The 13964-nt window shown below is 40.2% G+C and overlaps 1 long non-coding RNA gene across 1 annotated transcript; it reads right to left on the bottom strand.

Moving 5' to 3' along the window:
* Positions 1–268: 268 nt before the first annotated feature.
* Positions 269–2519, bottom strand: LOC141911301 (uncharacterized). Its single transcript, XR_012620005.1, has 4 exons — positions 2490–2519; positions 2255–2363; positions 1866–2162; positions 269–408 (listed from the first exon to the last, which is right to left on the bottom strand). It is a non-coding gene; the product is annotated as an uncharacterized LOC141911301 (long non-coding RNA).
* Between the last annotated feature and the right edge of the window lie 11445 nt (positions 2520–13964).

Below are 13964 nucleotides of genomic sequence, written 5' to 3'. Positions count from 1 at the left end.
TGTAACGACGCTTTGCTCATCCGCTGGTGCTGTATAAGGACTTCTCTCCGCTGCTGGTTCAAGGTTCCGATAATGATACATTTGACAATGTCGCGTTCCTCTAGGTAAGTGAAGTGTTTAGCGATTTGAAATAGTCAAAACCAAGAAAGACACTTTCGAAATAATGCATTTATCTATAACCATTTCGAATTCTCTTGAACTTCGAGTGTTTGGTGTGTTGACGAAACCCGTTATTTCGGTAATTCTATGAAAAGTTCATAAACCCGACCTAAATTGCAGAAATCGAATTCTTTATTTCAAACACTTTATTTTCATTGAACACACACGCAATGAATTTCAGTATTTACACCTCGCATATCTTCAGGTATTCCACCTCCTCACAACGTTATTCACTTATACTACGACACCCTACAAAACAAATAGCATCAACATTTTAAAAATATGCAGGGCATATTTCATGAAAAGGTGGTTGTATATGAAAAGGTGGTTGTGGTTGTTAGGCTTTAGACACGTCAGTGATACCTTTTCAACGTGTATTTCTAACTCAAATTCGTTTTAACAATGTCTTAATCTCTAAACCTAACCCTAAGCAGAACGCCGTCCCCAAATATGTGGAACTGCATCACGAAACGGCCTAGATAGTGGAAGGCGATGGAGGGAGACGTGTTCGCGCCGGTGGAGGGAGACTCCGACTATTTCGTGTTCACTCAAGGAACAACTCGAAAGAACTTTGTATCAATTGCATCAGGTCAATTTCAGCTTCACTTCAATGTATTTTACTGATTTTATACGTGTGACTGAGCAAGAACAATAAGAGAATAAGTAATTTACACTTGTCGCAGATTCAACCAAAATTACAAACTTAAAACAGAACACAATAACATGATATGATTTATTTTTCACTTAAAGATAACAATGAAATAAAGAATGCCGAGTTAACATCAATAAGTGAGGGTGCAGTCACAGAGCTCACAGGCTGTAACAACTTTGGACCAAGCCAAGTGGTTTCCACAATGGTTTACCACGGTAATTTTATTCAAAATCTGCCATAACTTTTTCTAAGAATACTCTCACTAGCTTTATTTACTTGCAGAAGCCGATTCGTCGCTGGAGACCAGAAAGGGCCATCACAAAATAGCTATGTCTTCATTCATTCGGCTCGGAGAAAGTACAGTCAACATCGCTTTTTAAGTCTTCTTTAGTTGGGAGAATCGTTAAGATGATGACTTACCGAAAGAACGTATTACAAATTACTCCAGAGAATTGTAAATACAAATACTGATGTAGTGTGATGACTTATCTGATAATGACTTAAGCGAGGTTGAGCGTGTAGTGGCAAGGTGTTAGGTCTGGTAAACGAGGGGATCATCTGTTGGTCGGAAATTGAAATAACCATTTTAGTAAAAAAGTCCATTTCTGTCATGAATTCGCCGGTGGGCCGGAGCGCCGTCCTGTGCCCAACGAGCTAACCTCCTCGGTCTCCTGAGAAAACTATACGACAAGTGTAAATTAAGCGAAGGCGACATCTGTTGCGTTGTTTAGAACCACAATCTCCGGACCCGGGAACTCACACATTTATCACATTATTACGATACGAAACCATTCCGTGAAATAGTCAAACCCGAACTTCATACCAGTCGTCATAACCGGATTAATCGTCCTTGACCGATCAGAGATTACATTCATAATTCCAGGCAAGCAGACGATCGAAACTAATTTGAATCAATGATTTAGGACAAAATTGCGATCTATATTTAATAATTGCGACCACCTTCTCAAGCCTATAGCTCGACTACTCTCAGGTGCTGTATAAATGTCTCTAACCTAAGTTTCCTATACGAAAAACTGTTAGAAATTCTACTCACCAATTCATGGATTACTTCGATCAGTCTTCTGTTTGTTACTTAGAAGATATGACATCCAAGCAGGCTACAACACTGAGCTCTGTTGGTCAAGGTTGGTTAAGTCCAGCACGCAGACAGCAATCGGGTCTGGAGTAATCGAGGAATGTCTGTATTCCAAATATGCATTTGTTGATTTAGTCCGCAGCAGGTATTGACAGCAAACAGGTCCCGAGTAAGAGAAGAAGGCCTGAAGTCCACTGTGTATTTGTTGATTAAGTCCAGCACGCATTGACAGCAATCAGAGGAAGGAGAGCTTCTCTGAAAAAACGTAATGATCACCGTTATGATTTTTAATTTGACTCGATACAATCCGTTATATCCAGTATTAAAAAACCTACAAATCTACTCACCACCAATTCAATTCTGTGTGGAGAATCATAGATTATTTTGAAACCAGCGTTGGTTTAGTCAGCCCCGCGGTATTGGAAGCAATGAGGTCCTCAATGACGATTGGCTGATCTGAAAAAGAAAACAATTTCATATTTTACAGGTTTCAATTCTGACTGATGAATCAATATTCAAGTAAAGAAGCCCGAGCCCTTATAGCTTATAGATTTACAAAATCCCGTTTAAGATTCAACTCACCTAACCTCACGTAAGGACGTATATAGTGAATTCAACGTGTGTTAAGAATTAATCTTCAAAACTGGTTCAATTCAAATCGAACACGTATTACACGATTTCAAAGACCGACCACAATAAGAGGACACAATATGAACTGAGTTTGTCATAATGCGGTTCAATGGACACGACCACCACTGGCTACAAAATACCACTGAACTACAAACGCGTGGTTCTAGGATAATACGTACCACACCCTCTGTACTATTCTTACAAACTGAAACATGTTCATTTCAAATACAATGAATAAGAAGTTGACCAGTGGGTATCAATAATTCATTAGCTGGAGGATACATCGGTCAAATATAAGAAGTGGACCAGTCCTCATTAGAATGCACAAGAAATATCTTAGCACAGTTCGCACTACATTCAAATAATCAATTTCCATTGTTTATGACTCGAATTGTCGCTGAATTCGAAGAAAATTCTTAGAACTATTAGCAATAGACTGTTAACTAATGCCTCGATCAAAAATCATTCCCAGGCCTAGCTCATTATCAGACCTAGCTCATTCTCAGAACTAGATCATTCCCAGACCTAGCTCATTCCCAGACCTAGCTTATTCCTAGACCTAGCTCATTCCCAGACCTAGCTCATTCCCGCCAGACCTAGCTCATTCCCAGACCTAGCTCATTATCAGACCTAGCTCATTCGAGACCTAGCTCACTCGCGCCAGACCTAGCTCATTCTCAGACCTAGCTCATTCTCAGACCTAGCTCATCCAGCCAGCCCACGAATTGTTATCGCGGGATAAAACGAAAAAATACCGTTTTATCGCGAAAATGAACCCACAACATTTCGGTTTTTACTGACAGCCATCATCAGGAATCTGTTAGAAATAAAGAGATGTTGCGCACGTAATGTCGCGCTAGAGAGTCGCCATATACGTGAACAAAAAAAAAAGATAACCACAGTATTTACGAACGTTCTTAGTTAAGTTCGACTCCCAGAGTTGAGATCAGTATTTCGATACATGGATTATCAATGTTCGAACTCAGTAGTGGATCCTGTTTTTTCACCAAGTCCTGTATATGTACGATGCTGGCGTACCCAGCGGTACATGCCCTGTGGCGGTTCTCAATGAACGTTCTGTTCTGGTTGGTGTAATAAGGCCTTAAATACCGGGGACCTTTTGCTCAAAAGTTGATTACAGTTAACCAATGGATAGTCAGGCGTCCCAAGGAATTTTCATAGGGGTTCAAATTTGCATCAATCCAGCATCCGAGCACAATGTCTGGTGTTTGGTTGACATGCCCCTCAGTAACTGGCCCCGGAATGTTCTCTCTCCTCTCCGATGACGAACTAATGAGAAATACACGTCTTGTCTTTCGTGAATTAGTATTTATTGATATCAGGCAGTATCGGGAGTCGTTTGAATGCAAACTGCTGGCTGCTGAACACCGAAATCTTGGTAATCCAAATCTACAAAAAAAAATCAATTGAAAATTAACATACCGGTACGTGAACTGAACAGAGCAAGGCGCATCTTTGAACGATGGGTGTAGGTCGACCTTGCGATGCGACGAGATCGTCGCGTTGCGTCACAAGTGGCTGCACAAGTCGGTTGCGACGCGATTGTCAGCGACTGTGTGCGACTATTTGCTCTCCAGTCGCAAGAGCGCGTAGATCGGTTGCGATGGTCGCGTCGCGTCGCAGAAAGTAGAACATGTGCGACTCATTCCGACTGGCGTTGCTGGCAGTCGCAACCCGTCGCTGGCAGTCGCAAGGTAGCGTAGGTCGGTTGGTCGTTGCGACGCGATCGTCGCTGGCGGTTGCAGTAAGTCGCGTCGCAGTGAGTCGCAAGCCGTCGCAAGGCCGACCTACGCCCGGCTTTAGATAGCTGGGCGTAGGTCGGTCGTATTTGGCGGCGTAGTAATTAAGAATGGTATTTCCATCGAAATTGTGTTAAATAGGGTGGTAGATTTCTGACGGATCCCTGTAAGATCCGCCAACACTCACTCCAGCCGGTAGTACGGCCGACGACGTCGTAGTTGAAGATGGACTTGACCTTGACCTCGATGACGCCGTCTGCGGGTGCGTCCTTCATGATGAAGAACGCGCCGTATTTAGCGCGTTCGGTCGTTCGCCACGCCTCTTCTCCCGGCCATCGGTAATTCACTTCGTAAATGGCATTTCTAAAGATAAAAAGAAAACTGACTTGAAAGTTTATTGACGACTTGAAGAATAACCCACATAATGCTCGATATTGTCGACAACGAATGATATACTATGAATGATATATTATCAAGGATCAAGAAAGTTATTTCTAATTTGAATATATCGACAATATTGAACGCCAACCAGTCCAGCCCCAATATCAATGACGTAGTACACACATCCACTCCCACAATGTCCCGATTACCATTAAAATTCGCTATCATAAGGGTCATCTTAGTTCTATAACCAATACAATAACTTAAGGCTAGTCTCAAGATTTAGGAACACTTGTACTGAAGGTACGATGCGCAACTGATCCCGGAACGCCCCAAAACTTTTGTTGTAAAAATCTTCTTTCTTTGAATATGCTTCTACGTAAAAAATAAAACGCACAGTTATATGAAGAAAAGTCTATTTTCTTACTGCTTCGGGGTTACTCCTAAAACTCCATCATCAAAGAAACTAAAAACAAAAATGCTTCTACGTGCATCCCTCGGAAGAACTATTTCCATACCTGTAATTGTGAAATGTTAATTGCGTCCAGAATTTGTTTTTCTCGGTGAATCGGTACTGTATGTTACCGCGAACAGGACACAGCACCATTTTCCACGAATTCGGGATCCAGCCCGACGGAAGCTGCATCGCGATATCGAAACCACCTTCAACAAAAACGAAATAAACATCATCGATCTATAAAACCAGGGTAGTCTCATTACACTTCCCTGATAAAACCAACGAGGGATTTCTGGTTAATTTAATGGGCCCAAGAGACCGGTTCCGTAGTCAGGACTTCAGACCAAAAGTGGTCATAACCCTTTGGTGCCCAACCGTTTTTCCCTCAAAAGGTCTTTTGTGCCCAAGGTATATGGCCGATGCAATTAAACAACGAGCTAGGATACTACTAAAATCATCATAACTTTTTGAATTATGAAGATAGACAGATAATCTTTACACCAAATGAAAGGTAACTTTCACAGCTATCAGATAATGCAGAATAACATATTCCATATATATGATTACCCCAAAAATAATGACAAATCACACCTCATAAAAATTTTTAAACTTCATGAAGAAAATACAATATTTTTTTGGCAAAAGTATATCTAAATGTCAAATAAAGAAACAAATCACACAAAATGGTATATTTCCTAAGTTATATCCAAAAATCAAGCCATTTCCTCACTAAAGAAAAGGGTTAAACCTTAACACTGGTCTTAAATTATTAGATTGGCTATAGAATTAAGTTTGTCTTGGAACTGTTGTGGAGTTGCTTTCGGTTCTCCAACAATGTTGCGGGGTTGAATTTCTCAACCAATTGTTGTGGGGGCCACGTTGCATTCTCCCCTCGTGTTGTCGTTGTTGGTTCCGATTAATCCGATAAGTGATATCCCTCTGACTCCGGAATAATAACAACTCTTCTCGTGGGTCTACGTTCTTTCTTTATTTTCCCGCACAATTCTTATTCCTTCCTACAGCTCGTATTTTTAGGCTTCTCCGCCACTCTCGCATCTCTCTCCCCCTTACTGTGCTGACCCTCCCTTTTTATCTTATTTCATGTTACTCGTGACGTATACTTCTACATATGTTATACGTCACGAGTTTATTACTTGTTTACTTCCTAGCCATACCAGAGCTCAAGGCTGCCGCTATAACCAGCAACCCTACGCAGATACGTCACTTTCACCTATCTTCTATTCAGTGTCTTGTGTGCGACGTAAGCATCTACGTAGGTTGTTTACTAACTTCAGCCACTGCCCTGAACTCTGGCTTCCCTCCCTCTATGCAAACTACTAATTTATCACCCCAATAGTATTCCATCAATTGTAGTGAGCAGTCCTGATTTATTATATACTTGAATTAACGGGTTAGAGATGTTCCAATCTGATATTTTGTAAACTTGCCAGAGTAGCTTCGACTTCAAACTACTTAATTTCAATACGTGCTTTGTTAGTTTGAGTATAAAACGATGAAGGCGGATGTCCGGTTTGTTCTCGTATAAGAGCTATAGGTTCACTGGTGCTGTTCCATCCGTCGGAAATTTGAGGACGAGTTTTCATCGGATCCTCACCTGGTCTTAATCTGAAATCTATCTGTATAAACGTTAAATTCATTGCAAACCCGTCTGGCATCCCGATCCATTCTAACAACAATTTACATCGGAGGGTAGAAATCATGAATTCATAACCTGTTTGAGTTGGTAATTCTTTTACTGCATGCTTGTGACATGTATATACAATTTTCAAGCGACTCTGTTCTTCAAACCGATATATGATGTTAACCCGACTACCTCGCGCTCCATCGACGTTACTCCTAAACAACAACGAAATCAAACCGTTACTGCGGATATCAAGTTGTTTTCTTCCGTTAGCGCAGAGTTTGTTGCCGGACTCACCGACTAGAAGGTAGTTTTCGTTACAGAATATCGACGGCTCGATGTCGTAGTAAACTTGAACGAGAAAACTTCCCGGTAAAGAGCTGTTGACGAACAAACGACATTCAACACCGCGCACTAACGACGGATAGTTCGGTGAAACGATGTAACCAGACGTAGAATCGACGGAGTATTGAGTGTTGTTACAAGATGAAGTGACTGTAACAGACGCGGCTTCCTCGACAGAGTTTGCGCGATCAGCCCGCGTAAATATACAGTCTCCGCAAGCGATCAGTAAAACTACGAACAACGCTTTCATTCGCTGCATATTGAACACAATTCACGCTTCAAAACAAACACATTTCTAACTATTTCTAAGTTTGCGCGACATTTCTCATAAGAGTGGCTGCAAAGTAATGACGAATTCGCAAATGTTTAAAGTTGACGAATTAATTGAGTCCAATTATTTTGTATAAAAACTCTCCCATCAAACTGGCGCCAGTCTCGTATTTGTAAAACTTTCATCTGTTCTCGGTTTCGCTGTAATTACCGCGGTTTCTAAATTTAGACGTGCTTCAATATATCGTGTCTATAATCGTGTGCGATTATTTCGCTAAAAATATTTACTGTCGCTCCCGAACTGCGTTTTGATAACCGAACCAGTTTTTGATAATGTTCGATGATATTTTCTATATTAACTTCAGAATATTCTGCGTCTCTGTAAAAGACTTCGTCAATATCTGTTTTGACAATTCACACTCTACAGTCAATATAATAACTGAGTTAAAGCTAAGTGAAGCGCGTGGATATCTGATTGTGGCGGTAAGGACATGTTCTGTGCAGACTTTTTGAGGAAACAACTCAATCCAAGTAAGACGACGATGACAGCGGTAGAATAGAAACCGTGCTTATAACGAACCAACAAATACAGCAAATACCGATAACGTATTTCGGCGTTATAATCGGACTTCTAGAAAACGGGTTGACGATATTTGAATATCTCTGACGCGTTAGAATTAAGAGAAAAGTTAACAGTGGTAGAATAGAAACTGTGCTTATAACGAACCAACAAATACAGCAAATACCGATAACGTATTTCGGAGTTATAATTGGACTTGTAGAAAACGGGTTGACGATATTTGAATATCTCTAACGCGTTAGAATTAAGAGAAAAGTTAAAGTAGCCTATATTTATTCATCTTGACTTGAATTCATAAATACAAATAACAGTATTTCCTGCTTGGCTGCTGCTGTTGCTGCTGTTGCTGGTGCTAAGACAGTTCTAGCCAGTTACAGACAATGGGTATTTGATTTATTGAATGGATTGCATATTTCCTATGATGATATCATCTTAATTCATTTTATTTGATGAAATCAATTGCAAATAGTTCTAAGATTCGTGCTTGATTCCAGTGACAATTCGAGTTATAGACAATGGAAATGTAATTAACAGATTGTATTGCAAAGTGATTTTTCTGCTAATTCAATTTTGAAAGGATTTAATTTACTGTATAGAAATATCATTTTAACGAGGACGTGTAGAATATCTGATATTAAATCTACTTCATATATTAGTTAGGTTTCTGAAGTTAAGATACTAACAGGGCCAGTCCGGTATTATCTAGCCAGTGGTGCTCGTGTCCATTGAACCTCATTATGACAAACTCCGTTCATATTGTGGCCTGTTCTTGTCCTCGATCTTTGAAATCATGTAATACGTGTTGGATTTGAATTGAACCAATTCTGATGATTCATTCGTAACATACGTTGAATTCACTATACACGCGCATATATGTCCAGTCCTTATGTGAGGTTACGTAAGTGAAAAGGGAGATCTATAAGTTTTTTTCCACTAATTTAGAGACTAATTTGCGAAGTTGCCGAGGGATGCTTTCGACAATTCACATCTCGTGTAAAATTAGTCTACTTGACTCCCTATCTCTGGGATCTCACTCGGGCATCCAACCTAAACTTAAACATTGATTCTTCCAGTCGGAACTGAAATATGAAATTGTTGTTTTTCAGATTAGCCATTCCTCACTCAGGACCTGATTGCTGCCAATACCAGACTCCAGGCTTTTCTAAAAAATCCATGATGCTTCACACATAAATTGGTGGTGAGTAGATTTGTGGGTTTTTGATAATGGATATAACAGATTACAATGCGCATGTATCGAGTCAAATTAAAGGTTATTATTGAGATCAATACTTTTTTCAGATATGCTCTACTTCCTCGGGACCTGATTGCTGTCAGTGCGTGCTGGACTTAACCAACAAGACGGGACATATTTTAGTGCTGTAACTTGGGTGTCAAATCTCCCAATGAAACGATAACTGATCGTTATAATCCATGAAGTTCCACTCATGAATTGGTGAGAAGACATTTTAATTCCAATTCTAAATGTCAAACTTAAGTTAGGTCGGATTCAAGCTGATTCAAGTCAAATTAAACACCTTAGTTGCTTTTTCAGAGAAGATCTTCCTGAGCAGGATCTGATTTTTGACTAAACCGACAAATACACTTTCCAGATTCCAGAACTTCCTCACTTCATCAGGACCTGATTGCACCAAGTGTGTGCCGACAAAAACAACCTGATCTGATAGAGGACTCATGTGAGCTGAATGATAAATCTCTTCGAGGAAAAGATATTCGAAAACTGCTCACATAAATCGGTGAGTAGAAATTATAAATTATTTCTCTCTAGGAAACTGAGGTTAGGTTTAATCTTAGGGTATTTCGTGTTCACTCACGCGTGGCGAGGGTTGATATACAAACTACCATCGTCACTAATTGAATCATCCAAGAGAACTTCAAATATTGGTTTTTTTTAAATGATGCCCTTTCGCCATTTTCTCGGGACATGTTTGCTACCGTTTCGATTGAACCAACCAAATCGCGACCGGAAGACTCAAACTCTTGCGGAATAAACTAAGGAGCTCCACACGTCACATGATTTATGGCGAGTAGACATTTTGTGGAGTCGAAATATCTAATCACCATGATTTCATTTCAATACACTGCAGAGCTGTATGATATTGTATAAAAACTTATGTTTCGCAATGAGCGCAAATTTTTCGCACCGCTTCAAAATGGCGTCTAGAAACTGGAAACCTCTTTAATTGTAAATGAAAGAATGAAAAAATTAAACTAATTCGGTCATGCGATTTCAAACGAACTATACTAAGTTTCAGGATTTCAAGTTTCAACCCCGATTTATGGATATGCAAACATTATTCGGGGACTCGTGTCAAACTATCGTTTATTTACTGGATGTCGTCAACCCTAGTCGTCGTTTATTGCGTTCACGAATAGATTTCATATCGATAGTTAGTATTGTATAAAGAAGCGGATTCAGAGACGAGTTGATCGGTAAAAATAGAACGGCCAGCCAAGCGGCCACCTGGTTCGGTATCTCGACCGAAAATACGGCGCAAATCTGAACGATTATTATCGGTAGCCAACAAAATAGATTACAAAGATTGATTACTAAACTCCTTCGAGCTAAAACCAGTTCGGTAGGATCGGCTCTACCCGAGCCCGACCTACTTCCAGATACGAGTCTATACATCTGAGCGTACGTCGTCATTATCGTAGCCAATATGGCCGCATTAAACAAGGCAAAAATAGCGAATGAATAGTGCCAGCCATTGACGTCGATCGTCAGTAAATTCATAGGCAAACAAACTCCGGTTGTACCGTAAAAATTGTCTCCGAAGTAAGACGACGATGACAGCGGTAGAATAGAAACTGTGCTTATAACGAGCCAACAAATGCAGCAAATACCGATAACGTATTTCGGAGTTATAATCGGACTTCTAGAAAACGGGTTGACGATATTTGAATATCTCTGACGCGTTAGAATTAAGAGAAAAGTTAAGGAACCTTCGCACGAAACGGTGACAATAACCCCGGCCAGACGACAAAATGAGCTATCCGTCCAGGTTTCAGAACTCAGATAATAAACGCCTTTGAACACGTAGTCAGCTCCCGCGATCAAAAACAAATAGACCGACATCAGAAAATCACAACCGGCAATATTTATGATGAGGATATCTGAAGATGTGTTACGTGTTCCGGAGGATTCCATCCGCAAAGCTTGAACGCGAAATAAAATAACGATACTGTTTGCGAGAAAACTGAAAGATGCGATCATCCAGATGATGGCTCTCAGTACAGCGTTACCCATCAGGTCAGAACAGGTGGAAAATTGATCAGCTTCGGGAAGACATCGGTCAACATTCGGTGCCATGCAGCAAAATTTGTAAGCATCCGAAGCGAGGTATTTCAATGATGTAAGATCGCCAAGAACGTTTCTTTTTACAAATATCACTTCGGCATTTTTGACGAGATCTAGAATTTCAAGTCCAACCAATCCAGAAAAAGCAAATCTCGAAATGTAATGTATTCTGTTACTGCTGATATTTAACGACTGTAATGCGGATAAACCTTTAAATACATTTTCAACGAGAACCGATATAGAAAGTCCGTGAAGATCGAGAACAGTTAGTGACGACAGATCTCGAAAACTACCGTATTCTAAATGTTGCAGCGGATTTCCGATAAGAAATAGTTCTTTTAAACCGATCAAACCTGCGAATGTATTAGCAGATAATGATGTTATGCGGTTGTGAGTAAGGTCTAATGCGTATAGATTGTTTAGATTAGAAAACGCGTTGGGAACGATGTAAGACAAATTATTGCCCGAAATATCGAGAAAACGAAGATAAATGAAAGAGTTGAACGTCGACTCGTTAAATACGACTCGGTTATTCGACAAAATCAAAACCCGAGTTGATTCTATAAAACGACCAGTAATATCTGATAAAAGAGCATTTTCACAATCGATGAAATGACCCCGGCAATTACAACGTTCAGGACACGTGACCTTACAGTATGACTCGTCATCAGAGTTATGTTTACAATTTACGACGCCGTCGCAAACTTCAGATTGCGGAATACATCGATTTTCCTGGCCACATTTAAACATTCCCGGACACGACCAAGTCTCGCAGTTTCGTTCATCCTCTGAATTAGGACAATCGGATCGACCGTCACAAACGTGTCTGATCGGTATACAGTAAGATGCCGGACATTTTACAGTACCAGCCACGCATTCGAAGTCATTACACGCGAGTATATGTTCAAGATTTCTACATACCGGGAAACCAATCGGCGTCCTTTCTAAAATACACCTTTCGTGTCGGGAATAACAGCGAGGAGAATTGAACGAACATCTTTGTTCACCCGATTCCTTACACAGATCTGTGAAACGAGTCGTACAGTGATTGTCATTATTACAGTAAACCTCGGGATTCACTGTCATATTAGTGACCAGTTCGTCTTCTTCGAGACTTCCGCTACAATCCACGACACCATCCCGATACAACTGAGAACTAATACATTCACCGTCCGCGCACGAGAACCCCTGACAAAGTTTGGTAGTGCATCCGATCTCATCGGAACCGTCTTTACAGTTGGCTAGTCCGTCACATCGTTTATAACTATCGATGCATTGGTGATTGGAACAGCGATATTGCGTAGATAAACACAGTGGATGAAAGCACGAAATCTCATCCGAGCCATCGACGCAATCTCTCATAAAGTCACAGAAACCGCTAATCGATATAACCTGTCCATCGTTACAGCGGAACTGACTATGTAAATTGATATCCGTACAATCGAGTTCATCTTCACCGTGTTGACAGTCGTGTCTGATATCACATACGCGATGGTCGCTGATACATCTTTGATCGTTACATTCAAACTGCCACGATTTACAACCGCTTATAGAAGCTAACTCTACACCAGTTTCATTATAGGTACATAACACGGAATGCGCTTTATCTTTTCTAATATCGAAAGGTTTCAATAACCATTTAACTGATTGAATATAAGTAATTTCATTTCTGGTCACCAGTGGTTTGATAACTTTAAATCCGTCGCGGTCCATTGTCAGTATGGCGCCATATTGATGTCGATATTGAAATTCGTTGATCAAATTTTTCAAGTCGCTTTCTGTATTTGAGGTGATTCTTACTATTTCGGCGCGGATGCTGTGACACATTTCTCTATCACTCCGAATATTCAAACCTCGATTGTTTTTCCAGTCGGTTAGTATTTGATAACATTGTCTGGAAATAGTTACCCAACCTCTTGGACAGGTTGAATTAATCAAAGTAACATCGGGAATAATTTGATATATGGTTTTATTTAAGTCTGTATTTGTTGAATTGTTCACATCGTTTATCGTTGAATTGTGTTTGTTTTTGATGTCGATTCTCTCAGATTCACAAATGAATGTCGTGTGCGTCTCCTCGATTTGACACGGGAATCGAACCCAGTTCGCCGATCCTCGTGGATTATTCAGTATCATCGCCGTACACGGCATATTGACGTCATTTATCGGTTGTTTTCTCAGCGGAGATATCAATCCCCGAATAACTTCTGGTATCGTTTCATTAATAACAGGTTTATACCATTCGTTGTAGCTCAATGGTTTACCGTCAGTCCACGTGTAATAACCATCATTCTGTTTCGTGAACAAAATGATAAATTATTTAACAATTTTTCATTAAAAGTCTTACTTTTCTAATATATATTTGCCAACATTAGTCTTACCTGCCATTTCAATCCAATCATCATTATGGGCGCTTTTAATGAGTACGCCATTCGGAGAAGTTCTGTAGCGAATAATCTTTTGATGGAAATCATTTCCCGTTCTGAGTTGATACTGAGTAGATGTCCCGCGTACTTCAGTCTACAGTATATTTCAGCGTTCTCCCAATTCAGACGTTCATCTCTGATGAATTTGATGCAAGAAATCCCGGAATCCAGAAATCCTTGTTTGCAGTAAAAATCATCGAAATCATTAATCGGTAATGACTCGCGTAAAGTGTATTGTATTTGAAAT

The sequence above is a fragment of the Tubulanus polymorphus genome, chromosome 9 (assembly GCF_964204645.1).
Source record: "Tubulanus polymorphus chromosome 9, tnTubPoly1.2, whole genome shotgun sequence".
Taxonomy (NCBI): Eukaryota; Metazoa; Nemertea; class Palaeonemertea; order Tubulaniformes; family Tubulanidae; genus Tubulanus; species Tubulanus polymorphus.
The sequence above is the reverse complement of the archived record's forward strand: the minus strand, read 5'-3'. Positions and strand labels throughout refer to the sequence as shown.